The 18,378-nt window shown below is 33.6% G+C and overlaps 1 pseudogene; it reads left to right on the plus strand.

Annotated features, from left to right (window-relative positions):
* LOC116865243 overlaps nucleotides 1-17,954 on the plus strand; it is a 31,386-nt pseudogene extending 13,432 nt beyond the window's left edge.
* The last annotated feature ends 424 nt before the right edge of the window (nucleotides 17,955-18,378 follow it).

Genomic DNA, 18,378 nt, shown 5'->3' on the forward strand with positions numbered 1-18,378 from the left:
CTTTTGTGAAATGATATTTATAATATATTTTCCCAATATTTTCCTGTTATTTCAAACTTAGAACTTTTACAATATTAACATATCTTACATCATCATTGGACAATGTTTTCTGAAGAGCTGGAAATAATTACTTCGTACATAAGTTAAGGATGTTAAAATAGTCAGAAATCTATATTTAGTACCTTAATCTGTCATCCTCTGTAGTAAAAGTTTCACAGTATTGATATAATTTAGATAAGTTTATTTTTATTTGATATCTCCAATATACCATGTAATATTATTGTAATACCAAGGCCTGATGTTTGAATGTCTTATGGTAATTATGTTAATTTCAGACTTGGTCTTGATCATACTTCTAACATTTGGATTGGAATCATTTACTTTCAACCCCACATTTATTCTTACCCAGATAGCTATTTTTTTTCTATATGATTATTTCCCCAGGAAAATTACATTTAAAAAGGTCTTAAGGAAATATAAATGTCAGTATGCAAACTTGTAACTGTTGTTCTTGTTACTACCAGTATATGTTTGCTATTATGTATTCTTATCTCTTTGTATCCTACATATCTCCACTAATTCAGAAAATTTGTAAAATTTTTATCTCACATTGTACTGTACAGTCTACTAATATATATGAGGATTAATTTAGTCAATGATACAATAAGCAATACATTTCACAATTTGAATTTTCTTATTATCCCTTCTACAATCATTTTTTCAAGGCTCTTTTCCTACATGGTCATGAATATATCATGCCAGCTCTAAAATCATCTGGCTCATTGATAATTCTTAAAACTAGTCAAGTGGCCATAGGACCAAAGACCTCACTGGTGTCTTTCTTATAGTTTTGTTTGCCCCCCTGCCTGTACTGTGCAATAGTGATATACAACCAAAATAAGCCTTCAAGACCTATACTAACCTCATTCCCCTATCATATATTTTTCTCTACTAAAAACCTTGGGTCTGAGTTATTCTCTTTGTTTCTTTTCCAACTACAGGGAAGATTTATTTAATTTGTTTTAAGATAAAGGATATATTCTCAGTTAAGTTCTATTAGAAAAACTGTCCTGATTGCAAACAGTAGACTTTTCAATTTTCCTGTCTCCTTTCACATAGCTTGTGAAAGTTGTTTGAATTCATATTCAAAAGTTAATGGTTACTATTTCAATAGCAAAACAATTTTCCTAACCTTCATCAAAATGTCAGTCAACTCAATGGTAAAATAATGTAGCTGTGTTGATTAAATGACAGGAAATACTATATGTATAATATATATAGTAAGTATGCATAAAATCATGTTCAATAAAATGGCAGCTATTATTTATAAGTAGATCAACAGAAACTTCAAATCAAAAACAAATATTTTCAAGCATCTGTATATACATTTCTTTTGCACATCTGTGAAAATGTGTGTTTGTTGATAGTTGTAAATAGCAGGAAGATATTTCAGTTAATACTAATATACTTTGTATTCAGATAAAGCAGTCTCATGTTTAAGGGTAGGACATTGATAAGCTGTTAATGGTTGCTGAGGGAAATTTTCCTCCCATGTTCAAAAGTTATGTTCTTGCATTTGTCAAGACTTCCACTGAGGTAAAAGATAATTTATGTTCTTGACATTTCCACTTCTCTTTAAATACTCCTGTGACTAGTTAGTCACATACAGGATTTTAACTCCTAATTTTGTGCAGTTTAAATGATTTTATAGGTTGACACTTTTCAATATGTGGCAATGATACACCAGAAAGATATTATAAACCACTGATACAGAAACTTTAAAGGATCTAGGAATTCTTTTCTATTCTGGAAGAGCAAACTCGTTTCACTTATGACACTCTTTTCTCCTTTTGTTCCCTTGATCTTCTATTCATACGCCTTTAAGGCAAAATATATAACGTTATTACTTTTATTACCAATAAAATGATTTAAGCCTCCAATTTTTTTAAGTTTTCCAGGAAGTTCTATATGTACATGGTCACTGTTCTTCATAAGGATATTGATTAAGTTGACTTTGGGGCTATTTAGAAATTCTCCCTTCTATTTTCCTACATTTTTATTTATCACCAATCTCTATGTCACTTCCTTTTGAAATTGACTTTGATTCTCCTCTTTCATAATTTCTATTTGTGAAATATTTGGATTAATGACTTAATCACTCTGTACAACCATAGAAAACAAAAACTTTCAAAATTCTGTTCATTTAACTGATATTTTCCTTGAGGAACTCACATATTTCTCTAACATGAATTTTTCCAAACTTAACTTTTATAATTACCATTACTTTTCCAATAAACTAAGAGAGTACCATGTTACTTATTTCATATATCTTGAAGGCTACTGTTGGGATGTCAGAGCACTGAATCATTTTATTTACAAATTGCTTCTTTCCTTCTACTTTACAGTATCCATACCCATTCTAAAAAGTGGATTTTTTTAGTCATTCACATAGGCTTGTGGAAAACATTAGCTAAATACTCCCAACCCTGTTTACTTTTCCTGAGCACACATAAAGTTATTTTCCAGGCTACCTAGTGGTCAGGTCCAGGTCATGCGAAGGCATTTAGTTAACTGATATAACTAAATGTGACATATACTAATTTGCATTTTGGCCCTTATTATTTCCCAAGAAATCTTTGACTAATCCTCTTTCTCATACTTATGCTGCTGGAAATGAAGAATTCTGAGAGATGCTATGGCATAATAGGGAAATTTGACACCTTCCATTAACTAAAGAGAGACATCCAAAAAGATTCATCTGGTATATATAAGATTGTGACTAGAATGAGAAGTAAACATTTATTGGGAAAAACCTCTGCTTTTTTGTTGCTGTCAGAGGTATCAGAACTGTTATTCTTATTAATGAAATGTCAAATCCATTTCTTAACTCCCGTTGGTCCCTTGCAGAAGTTGTACTCTTTGATGGATCCTTTAATGCATTTATTTATTTATCTGTCTTTGCTTTTAGACTATGAACAATCTGAGAGCAGTGTCTGTGTTTTAACTCAGATAAATGTATGTTTATATATATATATAGTTTATTTTTCATACACACACACACACTGATTAATTAACTTTGAATATATGGAAGTTTTTTGTTTGTTTGTTTTTTCAAAGGTTTTATTTATTTATTTGACAGAGAGAGATCCCAAGTAGGCAGAGAGAGAGGAGGAAGCAGGCTCCCCACTGAGCAGAGAGCCTGATGCCCAGCTTGATCTCAGGACCCTGGGATCATGACCTGAGCTGAAGACAGAGGCTTTAACCCACTGAGCCACCCAGGTGCCCCTGTTTTTTTGGTTTTTTTTTGTTTGTTTGTTTTGTTTTTGGGGGGGTTTCTTGGAAGATAATGGCAGAGTAGGAGGATCTTAGGCTTGCCAGGCCCCACAAATCCAATTAGATAACTATCAACTCATCCTAAATACCCCAGAAATTGACCAGAAGACAGGCAGAAAAATTCCACAGCTAAAGATAGAGAAGAGGTCACATCAAAGAAGGTAGGAAGTGTGGAGACATGTTTGGAAGAGAAACGGATCATGGTCACCACAATGGGGAGGGAGCTCTGCTCCTGGAGATGGGTAACATCCCAGAGATCCCTCTGGGAACAAAGGAACTGGAAGTTGCCATTTCTCTCTCTCACCTCTCAGCATAAACACAGAGTCACCTGTAGGAACCAGCAGAGCAACAACTCTACTTAATTTGCTTACATCAAGCTCTGCTCTTTACCCCCTGGTGAAACCACACTTCCCAATTATGCTTGCCTCATTCCCAGCACTGTAGGTCTCCTCTCCCAGAAGACAGGCCCAAACCTGTGCCTACACTATATCTCTTCACCCAAAAGGTTTGCAGGACCTCAGTTCCAATGGTGGTGGAGGCTTCTCTCATTTCACAAGCAGCACACAGCACATCTAGTTAAAATGCACCTTTTTGGGGCACCTGGGTGGCTCAGTGGGTTAAAGCCTCTGCCTTCAGCTCAGGTCATGATCCCAGGGTCCTGGGATCAAGCACTGCATTGGGCTCACTGTTCAGCAGGGGGCCTACTTCCCCCTCTCTCTCTATCTGCCTCTCTGCCTACTTATGATCTCCATCTGTCAAATAAATAAATAAAATCTTTAAAAAATAAATAAAATAAAATAAAATGCACCTTTTCAGGCAAGGGATCAAACACTGCCCACAAGATGCAGAGTTTCTGGAGATGATTGGCCTGAAGGATAAAATGCCCAGGACACAACAGTAGAGGCCCTGGGGAATAGGGGACCCTATGCTTCAGGGTATACAGGACCTCTTCTTCATAAGACCATTACCCCAAAGAACAGGAGACATAGCTGACTTTCCTAACACAGACAAACAGGCACAGAAACTTAGATAAAATGAGAAGATAGCAAAAATTGTCCCAAATGAAAGAACAGGACAAGACCATGCCCAGGGGTCTAAGCAAAACAGATATAAATAACATGTTTGATAGAGAATTTAAAAAGATGATCATAAAGATATGCACTGGACTTGAGAAAAGAGTGGAAGGCATGAATGAGACCCTTAACACATAGCTAATGAATAAAATAGCAGAGATAAAGGACTCAGTAAATAAAATGAGATATATGCTTGATGAAGTGAACAGCAAGTTTGAGGAAGCAGAATAATGAAATAATGACCTAGAAGATAGAATAATGGAAAGTAATCAAGCTGAACAAAAGAGAGAAAAAAAAGAATTATGCAAAATAAGAAGAGATAGGACGCTGCTGACTCCATCAAATTATTTCCCTTTTGAGTTTCATAAGAAGGAGGGAGAGAAAAGGGGGAAGGACATTTATTTAAAGAGATAATAGCTGATAACTTCCTTAATCTGGGGAAGGAAACAGATATCCAGATCCAGGAGGCACAGAGGAATAGAATAGAAAGATAAGAGTTCCCAGAGAAACAAAAACTGAAAGAGTTCATGACCACTAAACCAGCCCTGCAGGAAATATTAAAGAGGACTTCCTGAGTGGGACAGAAAGGCTGATAGTGACAGTACAAAAGTAAGAAACACAAAAGTAGTGAAAATGAATATTTTGATAAAATACCGAAGAACTCACAAAATTAAAAGATGTAAAATATGACACCATATACCTAAAACGTGAGGAGAAGAGGAGAAAATAATGTGTTCAAATTTAAATAACCATCAACTTAATTTTGGCTGTTATATACAGATGTTAAATACAAACCAAATGTTAGCCAAAAATCAAAGACCACTCATAAACATGTGAAGAATAAAAATAAGGAAATGCAAAATATATCATTAAATAAATAAGCAACCTAGAAAGAGAGAAAGACAAGAGAAATCAGAGAAAATCTTCAGAAACAATGACAAAGCAAATAATAAAATGATGATAAATACATATCTATCAATAATTATTTTAAATGTAAATGGATGAAATGCTTCAATCAAAAGACAGGATAACAGAATGGACCAAAAAATCAAGATCCATCTATATGGTACCTACAAGAGATTTATTTTACACTTAAAGATGCTTATGGAATGAAAGTGTGAGAGGATTGGGGAATATCAATCATGCAATTGGATGTCAAAAGAAAATTGAAGTAGAGACATGTATATTGGAAAATATAGGCTTTAAAACAAAGACTGTCACAAGAGACAAAGAAAGACACTATAGAATAATAAAGGAGACATTCCAACAAGAAGATATAATAAATTTTCAATATTTGTGCACCCAAAATGGGGGCACCCAAATACATAGAACAGTTAACAACAAACATAAAATAACTAATCAATAATAATACAATAAAGAGTAGGGAACTTCAACATCACACTTACGTCAATGCACAGATCATCTAAACATAAAATCAACAAGGAAACAAAGCCTTTGAATGACATTCTGGACCAGATGTATTTAACAGATATAGTCAGAACATTCCATCCTAAAGCAGCAGAATACACATTCTTTTCAATTGCACATGGAACAGTCTCCAAAATAGATCTTATATTAGCTTACAAAATGAATCACAATAAATTAAAAATGACTGAGGTTATACCACACATATTTTCTGACCACAATGCTATGAAACTAGAAGTTGGGGTCACCAAAAGGAGAAATCTGGAAAGACTACAAATATATGGAGGTTAAATATCATGCTAATAATAATGAGTGGGTACACCAGGAAATAAAAGAAAAAATTAAAAAAAAAAAACACATGGAAACAAATGAAAATTAAAATGAAAACAATGGTTTAAAAGATTTGGGATGCAGTGAAAGTGTTCCTAAGAGGGAATTTTATAGCAATATGCGCCTACCTCAAGAAACAAGAAAAATCTCAAATAAAAACCTAACCTTACACTTAATGGAACTAGAAGAATAAACAAAAAACAAACCTAAAACAGCAAAAGAAAATAATAAAGATTAGTGCAGTAATAAATGATAAAGGGAAAAAGAAACAATACAACAGATCAATGGAACCAGGAGTTTGTTCTTTGAAAAAATGTACATGACTGATAAACCTCTAGCCAGATTTAGAAGAAAAAAGAGAAAGGACAAAAATAAATATAGTTGCAAATGAAAGGGAAGAAATGACAACTGAAACCACACAAATACAAGCAATCATAAGAGATTATTATGAAAAACTCTATGGGTAACAAATTGGACAACCTAGTGTAAAAGGATAATTTCCTACAAAATATAACCCATCAAAACTGAAACAGGAAGAAATAGAAAATTTTAACAGACCAATTACTGGCAGAGTTACTGAACTTGTAATAAAAAAATCCCAACAAAAAAAATCCAGTGTCAGATGGCCTCACAAGCAAATTCTACCAAACATTTAAAGAGTTAATACCTATTCTTCACAAACTATTCCAAAAAGTAGAAAACTCTAAATTCATCTTATGAAGCCAGAATTACTTTGATACCAAAACCAAATAAAGACACTACGAGAAAAAGGAACTACAAGCCAATATCTCTGATGAACACAAATGCAAAAATCCTCAACAAAATACTAGCAATGTGTACAATAGATGAAAAAAAAAATCATTCAGCATGATCAAGTGGGATTTATTCCCTAAATATAAGGGAGGTTCAAAATTCACAAATCAATCACCCTAAAATATCACAGCAATATCTGAGAAAGGATAAGACCTATATAATCATTTCAGTAGATGCAGAAAAAGCATTTGACAAAATTCAATGTGCATTCATAATTAAAACCCTCAACAAAGTAGATTTAGAGGGAACATACCTCAACATAAGAAAGGTTACATATGGAAAACCCACAGTGAACGTCATCCTTATTGGGAAAAAAACTGAGAGCTTTTCTGGGATGCCTGGGTGGTTCAGCTGATGATATTAGGGTTCTGGGATTGAGTCCCACATTGGGCTCCTTGATCAGTGGGGAGTATGCTTCTCCCTCTGCCTGCTGCTCCCCCTGTCCATGCTCTCTCTCTCCCTTTCTCTCTGACAAATAAATAAATAAATCTTAGAAAAAGGAAAGAGCTTTTCCCTTAGGTCAAAAACAAGACAAGGATGTTTACTCTCACTGATTTTATTCACTATACTACTGCAAGTCCTAGCCACAGCAATTAGATGACAAAAAGAATTAAAAGTTATTTAAATTAGTAAGGAAGAAGCAAATAAAACTTTCACTATTCACAGATGGTATGATACTCTATACAGAAAATTTGAAAGACTCCACCAAAAACTACTAGAACAGATAAATTAATTCAGTAATGTTGCAGGTGTATAATCAATGTACAGATATCTCTTGCATTTCTATACATCAAAATTGAGTCATCAGAAGTAGAAATTAAGAAAACAATTCCATTTACAATTGTACCAAAAATAATAAGATGGCTAGGAAAAATCCTAACCATAGAAGTGAAAGACCTGTACTCTGAAAACTATAAAACACAGATGGAAGACATTGAAGATGACAGAAATGAATGGAAAGGCATTCCATGTGCATGGATTGGAAGGACAAATATTTTTAAACTGTCTATACCACTCAAAACAATATCTACATATTTAATGCAATCCCTATCAAAATAACAACATTTTTCACAGAATTAGAACATCAATCCTAAAATTTGCATAGAACCCCAAAAGACTATAGATAACTAAAGCACCCCTGAAAAATGAAAACAAAGCTGGAGGCATAAGAATTCTGGAATTTAAGTGATATTACAAAGCTGTAGTAATTAAAACAGTATGGTACCGGCACAAAAATAGACACACAGATTAATAGAAGAGAATAGAAAATCCAGAAATGAAGCTACAGCTATATACAAGCCACATGCAAAAGAATGAAAGTGGGCCTCTTTATTACACCATACACAAAAATAAATTCAAAATGTATTGAAGACCTAAATTTGAGACTTGGAACCATAAAATTCCTAAAAGAGAGCACAGACAGTACTTTCTCTGACAATAGCCATAGCAACTATTTTCTAGAAATGTCCTCTGAGACAAGGGAAACAAAAGAAAAATTAAACCATTGGGATTACATCAAAATAAAAAAAAAGCTTCTGCACAGTAAAGGGAATAATCATTGAAACTAGAAGGCTACCTATGGAATGTGAGAAGATATTTGCAAATGAAATATCCAATAAAGGGTTATCATTTAATATGTATAAAGAACTTATACAAGTTAGCACCAAAAAAAAAAAAAAAAAAAAAAAACATGATAAAGGTAGGCAAAAGACATGAACAGGCATTTCTCCAAAGAACACCTCCAGATAGCCAACAGATACATAAAAAAATGTTCATCATCACTTATCATCAGGGAAATTCAAATCAAAACTACAATGAGATATCACCTCACACCTGATGGAACAGCTAAAATAAACCACACAGGAAACAACATGTGTTGGCAAGCACATGGAGAAAGGGGAACCCTCTTAAAATGGTGGGCATGCAAACTGGTGCCTCCACTCTGGAAAACAGTATGGAGTTTCCTCAAGAAGTTAAAAATGAAACTACCCTCTTATCCAGCAATTGCACCACTGGGCATTTTTCCCAAGGAATACAAAAACACTAATTTAAAGTGATACAGATACCACTATGCTTATAGCAGTGTTATTTATTATAGCAAAATTATGGAAGCAGTCCAAGTGTCCATGGAGTGATGAATAGATAAAGAAGTGGTATATACATATAATAGAATATCACTGAGCCATAAAAAATGAAATCTTGACATTTGTAATGACATGGATAGAGCTATAGTGTGTAATGGTAAATGAAATAAGTCAACCAGAGAAAGACAAGTACCACATCATTTCACTCATATGTAGAACTTAAGAAACAAAACAAATGAGCAAAGGGAAGAAGAGACAGAGAGACAAACCAAGAAACAGAGTTTTCACTGTAGGGAACAAACTGTTGTTGCCTGAGGGGAGGTGAGTGAGGGAATGGTTGAAATAGATGATGGGGATTAAGGAGGACACTTGTGATGAGCACTAGGTGATGTATGGAAGTGTTGACCTGAACTAATATAACACTGTATGTTAACTAACTGGAATTAAAATAAAAACTTTAAAAATACATCTGAAGCTCTTTTAGGGAAAATATTTCAGTACTTCCAATTCAGGCCAGTCTTGATACAACAGCTTAAAAAATTAAGGAAATATATAGAAGAATTGCTTTCACAGTTTAGACAACAGGTAACACAAGACAGTGATTTCTGAGAGGGAAACAAATGAGAAATATTCTGATTGCTCTAGTTTAGTACTTGGAGTACTTGGAGAATTTCCAGCTTGCAGTGCAGGGAGTAAATCATTATGCAGTGCCTGATTATCTTCCTGATTTGAGGAAAAACAGCTCGGATTTAGAGATGACAAAGCAGTTAAAATATGTATGGCATGGTAGAGGATGAGAAAGAAGAGACCTGTACAGGAGAATGAGGGAGTGGTTGGGTGAGGGAGAAAGAAACAACTATGGAGTTCTCCAGAGAGTACCTTCAAGTCTTCACCTGAGTGGTGACAAATACACACATGTATGCAGGGAAAATATCCAAGGCTGAATAAAAAAACATCTGAAAGAAGTAGAAAGAACAATGCTTATGGCTCAAATAGAGCATCAAGAATTCCTGTTTCTTTCTATCAAAGTGGAAAAACTTGTAAATATAGGCCATCAGACTATACAAAAGGCTCAATAATGAATAAAATTGGCCTTAGAGTAAATGTTCTAGTCCCACTTTAAATACTGCATGGAAATAAATCTCAAAAGATCAAAGTCACTCCAAATAACTTAAACACATCCAAGGGGAAAAATAAAAGACAAAAAACCCTGGAAAACATTTAAAATAATATGAGAATATCCATTATCCCTAAGGATAAAATATCTAAATGTTATCATGTAAAAAAAAAAAAAATTAACTACTTACCTAAAGAAGTAGATAACTACAATTTAAAAAAAAAAGAAAAAAAAAACTATTGAAACTGACACATGTATATTTGATTATAGAATAAATATTTGAGATGATATATAAGACATCAAAATTAGTTATAATTATGTTCTAGATATTCAATAAGATATAGGAAAACTGAAGTGTATAAAATGGAGATATGAAAGATACTTGAAAAAAGCTCAATTCAGAATTCTATATATTTTTAGAAAGCATCTGAAACTTTTAAAACCACTGATTTGTAGTTAAAAAAATCAAATTAGGCATAACAGAAAAATGATCTTTAAAATATAGAAGTAGAAATTATTGAAATATAACACAGAGAAATAAAAACTCAACAATATTGAATATAGTTTCAGTAGGTTCTGGACCATATATCTGTATAACTGTAATATTTGAAGGAAAGAGAAGGGATAGGAAAATTATTTTAATAAATATCATCTAAAAATATTTAAAACAATGAAAAAAATATAAACTTGCAAGTCCAAAAAGCTTAATAAGGCGTAAGCAAAAGAGACTGATGTACATCATAATCAAATTGCTTTAAACCAATAATAAAAGGAAAATTAGAAACAGCTATTTAAAAATGAAATGCTATATATAAAGGAACAAAAACCAGAAAAGCAGCAGATGCCTAGTCAGAACCATAAAGCTAAAGATAGTAAAAGAACATATTTAAAGTATTGAGAGGACAAAAATACTTAGGTACCTAGAATTTTCTTTCTGGAAAAAAAAAGTAAAATATAATAAAATATAATATTTAATATATATTTAAATGAAGGCAAATAAATAACTTTTCAGAAACACTAAAGCAGGAATAATTCCATCACAATATACTTGTATCAAAATTTCATTGTCTATATAATAATGAAAAGGTATACTTAGAGAATGAAACAAGAAAAAGTAGATATTTTATTTCTTAAAATTTCTTAAAAGTTTACTACACAATAATATGTTATGATTTTTCCTCATAAACATTAGGATGACAAAGAAATAGTGTTCTAACTATATTAAGATATAGCAAATATGTTATTTTACAATTAGCTATGACTTGAAGACAGATTTGTGTTCTTTAACATACCCTGGCTAGGATAAAAGTCAGTTTTCTGCTAGTAGCTAATCACATTTGTCTTTTAGTAAAATGTTGTGTTCCATATATTGAACTGTTGAGAGTCAATCTTTCTGATAAACAAAAGGATTGATGGAACAAGAGCTCTATAATAAGACATACATCTGGATGGTAGACATCTGGCTTTTTTCAGATGATACCTTAGAACTCCATCAGGTCCCTGATGATTTTTCTCAAAAGGAAAAAAACAAAAAATGGACCCCACTGCAAAAAAAAAAAAAAAAAAATTTCTAAAACACATTGTTAATACCACACCTAATTCCAATAGTATCCATAGAAGGGAAAAAAAAAAATCTCAGAGAAGGGAAAGAATGCAAGAGCAACGGTGCCTGGGTGGCTCAGTTGGTTAAGCTTCTGCCTTCTGCTCAAGTCATAATCCTGGGGTCCTGGGATCAAGACCACATTGGGCTCCCTGCTCAGTGAGGAGCCTGCTTCTCCCTTTCCTCCCTGCTTATACTCTAGCTCATCTCTCATATGCTTTCTGTCACAATCTTTGTCTCTCAAATAAATAAATAAAATCTTAAAAAAAAAAAAAGCAAGGGCAAGGCTGTAGGATAAGAGATCCATAGAGAAAAAGATATATATTTATATATGTAATATGTTATTATATATTATCTTAATATATATTATATATCTTATGTATTACATTAACATATACTATATTACATATTATACATTATACTCAAAACATGTTTTAGGTGACTTTAAGCATTTAAGAATGCTTAAAACATTCTTAAATTTCAGAATGATGAATAGTAAAGAAGAATTGAAATAGATACTCTAAAAATTATTCAGTGTTATCTAAAACTACTGTACCTATAGAACACTTTTCAATTCACCACTGACCTCTAATTTTCTTATTTAAAAAAAATAATTTTTTTCACTCTCTTAAAATGTGTTATATATTTGTACATAAACATCTGGTTAGGTATATAATGATATTTATTGAAATTATAATAAAGTAAACACAATATAAGTCAAAAAATAAGAATGAAAACATGCATTTATGCCACTTTGAAATACAGAATATCAATGAAGGATTAGAAAAGTAGTACTTAATTGATATTATGCCTAAAAAAATATAAGAGCAACTCATTTAGGGAGATAGAGCATGAATGAAACAGCCAGTCTAGCTTTTCTGTTACTATTTTAGGAAAAATTCAGTTCAGTGCTTAGAATTCAAAATCTGAGTGACTTATTAAAAGACCTCTAGAAAAAATATTTTAAAAGGAAAAATGTCTGGTTTTGATTCCAGACTTTCCATTTATAAGACTAGCAAAATTTACTTAACCTCTGTTTCTTGATTTTATTACTTGTAAAAAAAAAGATTTAAAAATAGAACTTATTTAATGGTGTCAGGATAATTAAATGAGTGATTATGCGAAAAGTATTTAGAGCCCTGCTCTGCAAGGGATTCCATAAGTGTTAGTCATTGTTAGTATTAACAAGAGTATGTGAGATTGGCAAAGCAGCTGTAACCACTTGTCAAATGACATTTAATTGGAAATGGCTTTCTGGAGTGCTGTGTGGAGAAGAATGATGGATTTAAGTTTGAGGAGGAAGGACTGTAGTTATGTATATGATACATACAAAGATATTGTGGAGAACAGAGATGGCACATGTACCAAGTATTTACCCATCTGGTTCTAAGCCAGTGCTGGCAAAATCCTAGAATAAAAACGAGTAAGTAGATGTAAATGCAGAATATATAATAAAGAAATGAAATCCAGTTTAGGAGAAAATGCTTGCAAAATCCTTAATTGCAAGGGTATTTTAGGTTGTTATTTTTTAAGATTTTTGATTTGTGATATAAACAATGGCGACTATCACATATCAGCTTGTATATATAGTACTAGTTCAAGAATATACTTGTTCAAGAAAACTGACTATTCTCATTTCCTCCAGTATACACCATTCAGCAACATCACATGAATAGTTTGGAATCATCCATAGTTGACCACAGAACTTAGCAAATTTGCAAATTAAGGCTTTTTTATCTTGGGAATGTGGGCTAAATATTTGCCAGCACACTACTAGTTCTGTGGCTTGCTGATGTGAATAGGCATAATTACACTTGTTAATAAATACAAAAAAAAAAAAAAATCTCAGAAATGATGTCCCTGCATTTATTATATAATGGCATCTTTTTTTTTTTAAGAAAACTTGAAATAGTGATTAATATGTGCCATGCAATGTCCCAAGTATGAGTAGGTAATATATAGGTAGACATGTCAAAGGTAGTAATTGTTGTAATTAGTTTTACTCATGGAACTTAAAATACCATAGCAGAAAAACGCTATTAAAAAAAGAGAGAGAGAGAGAAACAACATGTTTTTCATCCTCTTAGAAACCTTGAAATTTTGAGGATCCTATAGTAGTGCGCTGCTTTGTCTTCCGGTCTGGAGGCCTGCCCTTCCCCCGCCCACCACTGTCACCTGGGAAACAAGCCACAAGAGACCGCTCACTTCAAGCTGGTTTCATGATAGCCACGGAGAAAAAAAAGTAGTTTGGGGCCCTTGGTGGGGGATGTGGACCAAGGCATCAGCTCAACGCGCTTTTTGGTGTTCAATTCAAAAACAGCTGAACTACTTAGTCATCATCAAATGGAAATAAAATAAGAGTTTCTAAGAGAAGGATGGGTGGAACAAGACCAGAAGGAAACTCTGCAGTTTGTCTATGAGTATATAGAGAAAACATGTGAGAAACTTGGACAGCTCAATATTGATATTTCCAACCTAAAGGCTACTGGTGTCAGTAATCAGAGGGGAACTACTATAGTCTGAGACAAGTTAACTGGAGAGTCTCTCTAGGATGCTGCGGTGTGGCATGATCTAAGAACCTGGTCTACCATTGAGAGTCTTAGTAAAAGAATTCCAAGACAGGCCTTCCACTTAGCACTTATTTTCTGTTCAGTGAAACTTTGTTGGCTCCTTGACAATTGAGAAAAGTCCAAAAGGCTGTTGAAGAAGTTAGTGCTCTTTTTGGGACCATTGATTCATGTTTTATTTGGAGTTTGACAGGAGAGGCCAGTGGAGGTGTCCATTGCACAGATATAACAATGCAAGTAGGATAATGCTTTTTGACATTCATTATCTGGAATGGGATAAAGAGCTCTGCAAATTTTTCGAAATTCCAATGAAAACTCTTCCAAATGTCTGGAGTTCTTCTGAGATCTGTGGCCTAATGAAACCTGGGGCCTTGGTAGGTGTACCAATATCTGGGTGTTTGGGGGACCAGTCTGCTGCATTGGTGGGGCAAATGTGCTTCCAGCATGGACAAAACAAAAGATGGAGCAGGCTGTTTCTTACTATGTAATATAGACAGTATGTGTTTTTTGAACATGGCCTTCTGACCACAGTGAGTTATAAGATGGCAGAGATAAACCAGTGTATTATGCATTGGCAGGCTATGTACCTATAGATGATGCTGTTATTGGCTGGCTAGGAGACAATCTTGGAATTATAAAGACCTCAGAGGAAATTGAAAAACTTGCTAAAGAAGTAGATAGTTCTTATGGCTGCTACTTTGTCCCCAGGTTTTCAGGGTTATATATACTTTGATGGGAGCCTAGTGTGAGAGGGATCAACTGTGGGCTCACCCAGTTCACCAATAAATGCCATATTGCTGTTGTTGAATTAGAAGCTGTTTGTTTCCAAACATGGAAGATTTTGGATCCCTGTGACTATGGAATTCCACTCACTCATTTGGAGGTAGACAGAGGAATAACCACCAACAAAATCCTTATGCAGCTGCAATAAGATATTCTGTATATCCCAGTAGTGAATCCCTTGATACCCAAAACAACTGCCCTGGGTTGCAGGGGTTGCAGAAGGAGTTGGAGTCTTGAATCTGAGGATCTGTCAGCGGCCGCAGTGGAGTGGTTTGAACCCCAGACCAATGCTGAGGAAAGTAAAATTTGTTATGTACATGGAAGAAAGCTGTGATGAAGTCAGTGGGATTGGGTTACAACTGAGTCTTTGGAAAGCAGTGACCCTAGTTATCTTCTGTAGTCTACCCATTTTTTTTTTTTTGTAGTGAATAGCATGGTGATGTTCATCGGAGCAAGGTACATCTCAGGTATCACATAAATGATACCAACTCATGGATTCCAAAGATGAGAGCTCTTTGCCTAGTGAGAAAATCCAGCAATTGTCTGTTAATGTGATGACACTATTCAGAGACTCTGATTTTATTTATTAGCCAGTTGCTGCATAACCCTCCAAGTAGGCCTGTGGCTTGAAATAAAGAAAATGCAGCAGAAAGAATGCAATAGAAGCATTTAGTGTGTTTTGTAACATCAAGAGTTAAGATTGGACCAGCCACCTTGGGGCTGGCTCCTCTTTTATCATCCTGTTCTGCCCCACTCTCTCTGAGATGGAGGAAGAATTCAGGTCTTTCATTGGAATCTTTCATCAAACACACTCAAATGTGGATGTTCTAGGATTTGATTCTCTGCACTACACATACTTGACTAAGGGGTGATCACCAACCCCCTAAAAATGAGTGGCTACTAAATTTTTAAAATGGAAATTTAGTGCTATCATAATTTAGATATTTTTCAGAAAGGTATTTGCCAAAACTGAAATTCTTTAGACACTTTACACAGTCTCACTAATTCACTGAACTGCTGTCTGGGTTTGTAGGGAAGGACACTTTCCCTTTTTTTTCATCTGTCCTTTTTATATTTTTCACTTCGTGTGTAACATACATGCCTATATATTTTATATACAGAGGGTAGTCCATTATAAAGTCAGAGCACATTATATTCAGTAAGTTGTAATGGGGATGGTCTTAAGTGGACTACTATGTGTATAAATATTTGGGGAAAACATCTTTGGGCAATAGTTATGCATATTTACAAAGAGAAACTTTTTCTTAAAGAGCTAGCACTAAAAGTTTATGTTCTATGTCAATAAAATAAAAGATACTTTATTGAGACTTCAACTATATTTCTTATACCTTACCTTTTAATTTCATTGTTTTAGCTGGATATATGTTTTCAAAAAAAGGAAAAAGAAAAAAAAATAAACAGCTGTGGAATACTACGGTAAATATTATTTTCAAACAAACACTAGTCCACATAAAATTACCTTCCTTTGGCATAATTTTAGACATATTTGGGATTCTTTTGAGGGGAGAACAAAAAAGGTTGAACACTTAAGTAGGAAGAAAACCTTAGGAATAAAGTCAAGAATATCTTTCTACCTAAACATGCTATTAATTGCTGGTAAGCAAGTATAATTTCTATTTGGGATCACAGAGAATTATCTCCACTTACTGTCAGAGTACAAATGAAGAAAGTTTTGCAATTAAAAATGGCTTCCAGTGAAACCAAGAATTTCTCAAAATATTTAGTGTTACATGTTATAAAAACCAACCTAATCTATTGTCCTAACAGCAATTTTTTTTATAATCTTAAAGTTAATTTCCATTTAGTACAAATAAGAAAATACTGCTTCCTTGGTTGTCTGGTGGCTCAGTTGGTTAAGCATCTGCCTTAGGCTCAGATCATGATCAAGCCCTGAATCAGGTTCCTCTTCAGCAGGGAGTCTGCTTCTCCATCTGCCTCTCCCCACCCTCCCTAGCTTGTGCTCTTTCATTTGTTCACTCTCTCTCTCTCAAATAATCTTTAAAAGAAAGAAAGAAAGAAAGAAAGAAAGAAAGAAAGAAAGAGAGAAAGAGAGAAAGAGAGAAAGAGAGAAAGAAAGAAAAAAAAAACGCCTTCTAATATTTTCTTCAACCAGTGTTGAAAGTGGGAAAATATTCGTTATTTTATAAAAGGTTTTGTTTTGTTTGGAATTAATGGTAGTTTGCATTTGCAGGTCTGTTTGTGCTGTTTCTAAATTATTGAATCAACTTCGGTTTTATCGAGGCAGTTGCCATTTGAGTGACAAAATGTTATAGAAACGTACTGTGAAATTATTACTTTGTGTTGGGGATACTTTTAAACATAATTATGTTTCTACAAATGTAGGTTGAGTTAATTGTAAATAATTGTTGAATTACCTCAAATAATTTTAAGATTACCTCAGTTTTCTATATATTACAAAATTTATAAATGTCTGAAACTGTGCACATTGGTATTTAATGATAAAATGACTTAAAATAAACTTACTCCTTGTTCTTAAAAACACAAACAAAAACAAACAAACAAACAAACAAACAAAAAACCTTGAAATTATAGGAATGGGGTGGCTGGGTTGAAATGTGAATTTCCTACACCTGGAGAGAATCAGCGCTTTGCCATGGCATTTTACCAATCATGGAAAATTGCTGCTGTTATTTACGATTTTCTAATTTTTTTTTCCAGTAGTAAGATATTGATTTAGCTGACAGATTTTCCTTCCTCTCTTAATCAGGAAGAACAAGAATCCTTACGTCAACGGTATGGTTTATAGAAAAAGATGACATGAAGGGTCAAAAAGCTGCCTCGATTTGAGTGCTAGGGTGTTTGTTCTGCAGATTAACTTGGTTAGTGCTCAAAATGTAGTGTCCCTGCTGAGTTTCACATACTGAAAACAGTATGAGATACAGACCCAAAAGCTATCTTTCGTATTATGGCCTTAGTCATTATACACTGATCTGGGGAAAAAAAAAAAAAGTCTTCACAATTATTTTCAAATTTGATTTCTTTCCTCAAGGTATGGATCTCTTTCATTTATTATATGTTTGTGAATATGTCTTATCCACTAAATAGTGTGTTGGGAAAACCTTTTAATATAAAAATGTTTTAGCCAGTGTTTTGGTTCCAAAGACAATTCAGAGTTTAGAGTGGAAGAGTGTGGAATACAGAAATAGTTAAGGATTATTAGAGAAAATAATGGGAGCTCAGTTAATATGATGCAGTATACACAAAGATGAGC

Source organism: Lontra canadensis, unplaced genomic scaffold (assembly GCF_010015895.1).
Source record: "Lontra canadensis isolate GAN:19392208 unplaced genomic scaffold, GSC_riverotter_1.0 scaffold7, whole genome shotgun sequence".
NCBI lineage: Eukaryota > Metazoa > Chordata > Mammalia > Carnivora > Mustelidae > Lontra > Lontra canadensis.